Source organism: Oncorhynchus clarkii, chromosome 20 (assembly GCF_045791955.1).
Source record: "Oncorhynchus clarkii lewisi isolate Uvic-CL-2024 chromosome 20, UVic_Ocla_1.0, whole genome shotgun sequence".
Classification (NCBI taxonomy): Eukaryota; Metazoa; Chordata; class Actinopteri; order Salmoniformes; family Salmonidae; genus Oncorhynchus; species Oncorhynchus clarkii.
This window is the reverse complement of record NC_092166.1, coordinates 48,970,335-48,976,835: the sequence shown is the minus strand read 5'-3', so window position 1 is coordinate 48,976,835 and position 6,501 is coordinate 48,970,335. Positions and strand designations below refer to the sequence as shown.

The following is a 6,501-nucleotide window of genomic DNA, read 5'->3' as shown; positions in this document are numbered from 1 at the left end:
ATCAGCAATATCGTGGAATATGTTTTTATCTGAAGATGCGAGAATAGGACAAGGCTATATGGGTGGAGCTGCGGTTTATTTAATCAAACACGAGGAGCACCGCTCGGTACACTGTGGTCCCAAATTATGGGTTGATTTTATTGCTGTTGATGTTCGAGGATCATGACCCGCTGATGCTCTAATGACGCGCATCATTCTGGGCATCCAAAATGTTACACCTGCATGACATGACACACAATTGATAGCCTACGAGATTATGAAAATTAACTCGTGCATGGAGACCTTCTAGGCTACCTTTATTTAAAGTGGCATTAGGCATGATAGCATCTTCCCATGGATAATATTTATGCAAACCGACGCAGTGTTTTAAGTGAGATGTCACGGGTCTTTTTGTTTTTGGCTATAGGCTACTGGTGATAAGACCCCCAAATGCGCCACTTTTTCCTCAAATAATGTTTTATAGCCTGTCATCATCAGTGAGGAACAAAAATTATCACTGTGTTTGGCTTTTGTCAATGGAATCGACAGATTGATCCAATTGTTGCCCAGATGCTCTCTCTTTCTAATATGATTTAAATATTAAGAAACACCAGCCCTTCAACCATGTCGAAAGCTAACACTAAAGAGAATAAATCATTCAGCAAGAAGCTCTTCCGAAGGGGCTCTGTGGGGAGCTTTATGAACAGAGTTCTCAGGACTCTGTCTACTCTGTCCCATTTCAGCAACAAAGAGCATGGAGATGAAGAGAAGAACGATGCAAATTTCATCCAGGCTACTACATGCGGCTCTGTTCCCTCCGACGGCAGTGAATGTGGCGGGTTCCTATTTGGGGACAAGGTCCCCGGAGTTGCCGGACTCAAGAACCATGGCAACACCTGTTTCATGAACGCTATCTTGCAATGTCTGAGCAACACGGAACTCTTTGCTGAATATCTTGCATTGGAACAATACCGTGGAGAGGACGGCTGTCATAGCACCAATGACAAATCGACAATCGAATAAACCGAATTCAGCAAACGGTGTTTGTATACAAAGAAAGGGACACCAGCAGGAGTCTGAAGTCACTGAGCAACTGTCTGGTCTCGTCCGTGCTCTGTGGACGTTCGAGTACACCCCACAACACAGTCAAGAATTCAAGGTATGTGGATACATGCGCGGCCAAATATGAATTGTTTGCATTTGTTTTTGATCGTTTCCTGTTGATAGAAATGGGATTAAGAATGAACTCCGACAGGATTATGAACTCCAACAGGATTATAAACTCTGCAAAGAGCTCACACTGGAAAGTCAATCAAAGAGTTTTCATGCATGGGTTGTTGCAATGCAGCCACGTGACTAATATGCACCTGCCAACCATTACAATATACAATATATTGAGAGCACACATTCAGGGCAGTCCTGAGGGGTTGGATACAGTAGGTCAGGAGTCAAGTAGATACATGTCCCATCAGAGCCACCGGGCCTAACCAACAAGATGAATGAAAGAGGAAAAATCCACCCAAAATATGATTAATTGTTAATACATGAGTGATCAATAGTTCCATGTAAGCCTATATCAAAGTTCTGATTATGTTTGCAGATATCTATATAACTCCATTAATTAAAACATTTAAAAAAGTGTAATTGTGTCATGTCAATGTTTAATTAAAGCCTAATGTACCATTCTCTTGATTAATCAAATAAATGAGCAACAACCACCAAGTAGCCTAGCAGTGGCAGATTTGATGAATGGGTTCAGCAGCAGTGATGAATCTCTGATCTGAATCTCTCTTGCCTATCTGTTGGATCTCTTTAATCAGACAGATTTACAGAGTTCAGTTGAGAATGACAAACACTTTTGCCACTCAATCAATCAATCAAATGTAAATATTACATACCCAGCCTAAAACCCCAAAGAGCAGGAAATACAGATGCAGAAGCACAGTGGCTAGGAAAAACTCCCCTAGAGAGGAGCCAGGCTCCGAGGGGTGGCCAGTCCTCTTCTGGCTGTAACGGGTGGAGATTTAAGAGTACACGTGGCTTTCAAGACTTCAGACGTTCATAGATGCAGGGTCAAATAATAACCATGGTGGCTATGAAGGGGGCAACAGTTCAGCACCTCAGGAGTCAATGTCAGCTGGCTTTTCATAGTCAGGCAATTAAAGTCTCAAAGTGAACAAACAGCAGGTTTGGAACAAGGTAGCAAACCAAGGTAACACGCCCAGTCAAGTCAAGCTTCTTCAGTTTTCTGACTTTCTGAAAAGCAGAGAGATTGTATTCCTTTAGAGTGTTTGATGGACATTGAAAGGTGTAGAAGCATCTGAACCTACCAGATTGTGTCCCAGCAGCCAGCCTGGTCAGCTTTCTACACCACCATTGCCTGTCAAAGTCACACAACTAAAGATTTCTCTGTGAACCTCTATTTCTTTGCACCAGGGATGTTCTTTTTTTGTCCGTTTCAGTCTTATAACTGCATGTCCTGCTTTACTGGTTCAAAGTAAACATAGGAGGGGAATTGAATTGAACAGGCCCATCCAGCAGCACATCGCTTATTCCTGACACTGTTTCTATTTCTGTCAATTTTTCTCCCTTGGCTGCCAGCCAGAGAAGAAACTGTCTTCTTCAATCTCGATTCACTCTGGAGTGTGGGGGCATGGTCATATCTGTGAAGGAGAGGCTCCTTCACTAGAGACATTGGACTCTTTTAAAATATGCAAGCTATTTATGAAAAGCAAGCGTTTTTATATGTTTTGTCATCATTGGTATTGCCAATTTTTGCCAGTTTTGCATCGCAGGTCACTTCACAGGTCTACCTGATTAGTTAATTGCTTAAGCCACAGTATAAAACAGGTGTTCAGAATGTTTGAGAGACATGTCATGTGAGAAGTTGTTTTTAGCACCTTTGAACTGCCAATGGGTATTTCCATCAAAGATGGTCTTTTATATTGACAAGACCCTTTACTCAGGACTTTGTTGAATCACCTTTGGCAGCGATAACGGCCTCGAGTCTTCTTGGGTATGACGCTACCAGCTTGTGTAACAGTGTGATGTTGTTCCCCTAGATTATGCACCAAGTTGCACACAAGGACCAGTTCAAATAGGCCAGGTTAAGAGGGAATGTTAATAATAATAATTCAGTGTGTTTTTTTAAATGTAATTACAGCTGCATAGCTAATGTTATTTTTTGTTTACAGCTGCTTAGCTAATGTTATTTTGGTGTACAAACACTTTTTCATATCTATATTGTAAATGCACTTGATTGTAAAAGTGTTGTATATTTTGGTTTGGTCCATCATGGGTTATGTGTATTTCTGTCCCCTCCTATTGTTCTCTCTTGCCTGACCTTCAGCTAGCGAGGTGCCTGAGAGCTGTGACTGCGCCAATGGCTAACATATAGTGTGTTGTCTCTTCGTGCGCAGGGCAAGTAAAAATCCAACAAGCAGACCTCCAGTTGTGCCAGTGTCCTCATTTAAATTACACAACGCAGAACGAACCACGCTACAAACTGGAGCTGTGCATGTGGATGAGGTACGCAATCTGCGCATGCACACTTGTTGATGGTTTGCTATAGGTGAATATATATATATATATATATATATATATATATATATATATATATATATATATATATATATATATATATACAGTATATATACTGTAAATAGTGAAGGTGAATGTAGCATATTCACTAGATAAGGGTATTTGTGTTTGTTTTGGAGGAATTTGTTATTTGCAATTTTTGAATGCAGTAAATTACATTGTATTTTAGTGCTCTGTTGAGCCATGTCAAGCCACCCGAGTCCATAAAATGAGTTATGCTGGGGATTTTAGTGCGGGTAGAGGGTGGGGTGCCCTTGCATTTACACTATTTGTACAGTCAGCTCCTGGGAGAAGTGTTTGCTAGTCCTGAGTTAGGGAGGGGTAGGCTATTTACTCCACCTGACCAGGGTATCCCACCTCTGTCTCTTGATGTACCATCATCCCCAGTTCCTCAGTAATAATGGGACACCTCTGAGTCAGCTTAGTGACCTTATTAAGCAGATTGGGTCAGAGATAGATTCTCCTATCAGAGCGAGTTTACTGCAGCCTAGGGCTTCAAGTCTTTCTCCTGCCCATCCTCCTCACCAACCCCAGCAGTTTCCCCTGCCTGAGCAATGTGGGTCAACTTTTATTGGTGCGTCCAAGCTGAATCTGGTTGTGAAGTCAGATGTTACTGCTCCACCTTTCTTTAGGGGTGATGGCTCAGATAAGTACTCTGTCCTGGAGTGGGAGGAGCTGATGGGAGTCTACCTAGAGAAGAGGGGTTACACTGGGTCTGAGCATGTTGGGGAGGTGATGTCTAGGCTCATGGGGAGGGCACGGGATGTGAGCAAAGTCTGGATGCGTAACAACCCTGTTGTCACAGATGTTAAGGCAGTGTTCTCAAGAAATACTTTGGGGATACTGTCTGCTCAGGTATGCCATTAGCTGATTTCTATTCAATCAACCATATACTAATGAGGGTCCACTAGATTTCTGGATTAGGATTAACAAAGCTTCAGAGGCAGCTGAACAGTACCTTGTAAGCGAGGGTAGGACCTTGCCCAATCAGTGCTCAGAGTTGGTAGTCGTGTTTGTACGCAACTATCCAGATAAAGAGTTGTCCCAAGTGTTCAAAAGCAAACCCCTTTGTGACAGCCAGTGAGGTACAGGAACGTTTGGATGAACTGTTAAGGGAGAATAAAGCATGTAGAACACAACTTTCACAGCAGGTGGCTGCTGTCTTTGACTCCCCCAGGAGGAAGTGGATCCTGTGAGCAGACCTAATGTGTCATCTTTTTCTCCATGTGGCCGTGAACCAGAACAGGCCCCATCTGTATCTGAGGTTGGGACATTAGATAACGTTTTGAGTATGTTAGAGAAGGCTCTTGTCAGCAATACTTTGTCTGTGAACAGAGGGCCCTGTAAACAGGTCCCCAAAACGTCAGTGTGAGTGCGCTGTCTGTGGAAGCACTAATCACTGGACTAAAGCTTACTGTCAGATGCACCAGCTGTGTTTCAAGGGCTTCTCTCCGGGCCACATGAGCTTTGACTGTAGTTCGACTGGGCAGTGTCAGAACCCTGGATGTGAACAGACCGACAGGTCTCAGGAAAACTAGAAAGCCTCCATTCTGAGAAGGGCAATGTGGGGCAGTCTAATTTTTCCTCCACTGTTGATGATATCCAATCTGTCTCTTCTTATTTTTGTGAGTTAATACCCAAGAACAACAAAGTAATTTTTCAGAACACAATGAGAATTACTCAGAATGACAGTTTGTTTTACACCACCGTGCTGGTACAGGATATAGTTGAGCTGAAGGGGTTGTTAGATAGTGGGTCCATGGCTACTACTCTGCACGCATATATTGTACCTCGGTTGAGGGAGGTGGGAGTGGTAGAGGGGAACTTTCTAGCTCCTTCAGACATCGTTGTGGTGGGACGCAAACTAGCCCAGTGGGCATGTGTGACATAAAAATTCAGCTTTATGGCTTCAGTTATGTGGCCCCAGTGCTTATTGTTGATGGGCAGGTTGATGAATTCATTGTGGGCACTAACGTGTTGAAGTCTCTGATTAGACAGTTGAAATCAAATGACAGCTACTGGCGGGTAGTGGGTACGCCAGGTCCTTCTGGCCAGTGTGATGACAGCCACTTCCTGCGTCTCCTATCAAATCTGGAGAGATGGAGAGGAGACTCCATCCCAGATAAAGTGGGCACCATTAAGTTGAAGAGAGCAGTACCGCTCCAACCCATGAGTGAGCATCTGGTGTGGGGCCGCCTACCCCCAAAACTCTCTGTGGGCAGTACTGTTGTTGTCGAGCCCAACACGTCTCGTTGTGTGAATCGACACATACTAGTAGGGAGAGTAGTTACGCCTCTGTGGAGGGATGGATGGCTCCATGTGAAGATTGTGAATCCAACATCGCCAGTTACCCTGAGACTAAATGCTAAAGTGGCGGATGTGTACCCTTGCATTGCATTGGAGGATTTTGATGATGTCAAGCAGCTTACCAGAACGTGTCAAAAGTACAATGTGACAGCTCACATGGCAGTCTGACAGCTAAAAGTTCAGTTGGTGGCAGTGTAGTTAATGGCAACAGTACACTGAGCAATCTTGGACTTCAAGGCCTGTCTGTTGAGGAGTGTCCAATTTCACAGAGGATAAGAAATACACTGCCTTTTCCTCTCCTTTAGGTCTGCACGAGTACAATGGTTTACCTCAAGGCCTTTGCAACAGCCCAGCTACTTTTATGAGAATGATGCTGACCATCTTTGGTGACCAAACCTTTATAAGTCTCCTTTTGCTGTTTGGATGATCTGATGGTTTTTGCTAAGACGGAGGAAGAGCGTCTGCAGAGACTTGAGATGGTTTTTCAGCAGTTGCAGGAGCACAATCTTAAACTGTCTCCGTCTAAGTGCAAGTTTTTGAGGAGGTCTGTTAAGTTTTTGGGTCACATCATTTCTCAGGTGGGTGTAGCCACCGACCCTGATAAGGTTCAAACCA

At 43.6% G+C, this 6,501-nt stretch overlaps 1 pseudogene; it reads left to right on the top strand.

Moving 5' to 3' along the window:
* Positions 1-603: 603 nt before the first annotated feature.
* The window catches only part of LOC139376454 (ubiquitin carboxyl-terminal hydrolase 31-like), a 53,922-nt pseudogene continuing 48,024 nt past the window's right edge, over positions 604-6,501 (top strand).